The sequence below is a fragment of the Tamandua tetradactyla genome, chromosome 8, assembly GCF_023851605.1.
Source record: "Tamandua tetradactyla isolate mTamTet1 chromosome 8, mTamTet1.pri, whole genome shotgun sequence".
In the NCBI taxonomy this organism is placed as follows: Eukaryota; Metazoa; Chordata; class Mammalia; order Pilosa; family Myrmecophagidae; genus Tamandua; species Tamandua tetradactyla.
In genome coordinates this window covers 11,190,419-11,191,907 of record NC_135334.1, presented here as the reverse complement: position 1 = coordinate 11,191,907, position 1,489 = coordinate 11,190,419, and positions in this window count along the sequence as shown.

Sequence of the window (1,489 nt, the reverse complement as noted above, 5' to 3'; positions counted from 1 at the left end):
TTTAATTTCCACATATTTGTGAATTTTCCATTTGTCCCTCTATTATTGATTTGTTTCTTCTTTATATTATAGTAAGAGAAAATATATTACATGATTTCAATATTTTGGCATTTACTGAGACTTATTTTGTAATCTAATAGGCCCATTCTGGGAAATGATCCCTATACACTCAAGAATAATGTACATTCTCTTATTTTTGGTTAACTGTTCTAGGTTTGTCTGTTAGGTTTCATTGACTTAGAGTCACTCAAGTCTTCTATTTCCTTATTGATCTTTTGAAAGTGGCATATTAAAGTCATTTATTATTTCTATAGAATCATCTATTTCTACCTGCAAATATGTATTTGCTTCATATCTTTTGGCGCTCTGATGTTAGGTGCATATATATTTATTATTGCTCTGTCCTCTGATTGAAATATATAATTGTTGTCATTGTCCCACATAACTGTTTTTTAGTAAAAGTCTATTTTTTCTGGTATTAGTATAGCTAGTCCATCTCTTCTTTTGCTTACTGTTTGCATGGTGTATTTTTCCCATCCTTTGTTTTCAATCTAGTTGTATCTAAATATATGATGACCGTACAATAATGTTGACTATTTAAAAAATTATAACCCTTAGAGATTACAATATATGTGGCAGTAAAATATATTTTACCAATAGTACTTAAAAGACAAAGATAATTGTTTTAAACTGTTGTAAGTCTCTTACATTGTTAGGTTGTGATCCAAGTACTAATTTAAAGTATAATCTACTAAGTTAAGAATGTATCACCTAGTGTGGAGATTAAAAAAAATGATACTAAACATTATAACAATATAAATATAAGAAAAAAATAAAATAATTAAAAACTAGCTCATTATCCAAAGCCAAAATCAGGAAAACAGCAATAAAGTAATAAAAGATGGTTGGTGAAATAAACGCATAAAACAACACTGTGCCCAAAACAAATTACATGCATTGCTTTTTTTTTGATATGCCTTAAATCTCCTTTGATCTATATATGTTGTCTCCTTAGTTTTCCTCTACTTCTTATAAATGCATTGCAATTTACGTTTGGGAGAACCTGACTATATCACCACCTGCCTTTTAACATGTATGCCTGCCCTTGATTTTCCTAACTGATAAAACCGTTCCAGAGGTGTGGCCAAATTAAGAATGTGTACTTGACTACAACGCTTCATAGCAAGTGTTGAGAATATACATCATGAGTTACATAATGTTTAGTTGATAAATGATATTAAAATGGTTAGGCAGGGCCACCATGGTAGCTCAGCAGGCAGACTTCTCTTCTCACCTGCCATGCGGGAGACCCAGGTAGGATTCACGGTGCCTGCCCATGCCAAAAAAAACAATGGTTAGGCAATGTTTTTAACTTATTCCATTCATGATGGAGTTCAACTTTCAACTAAAGGCTTAGTGGACATTACAAATGAAAAACAGAACCATTATTTCACTAGCTGTTGTAAATTGGTAATGTGTTGTTTATTCT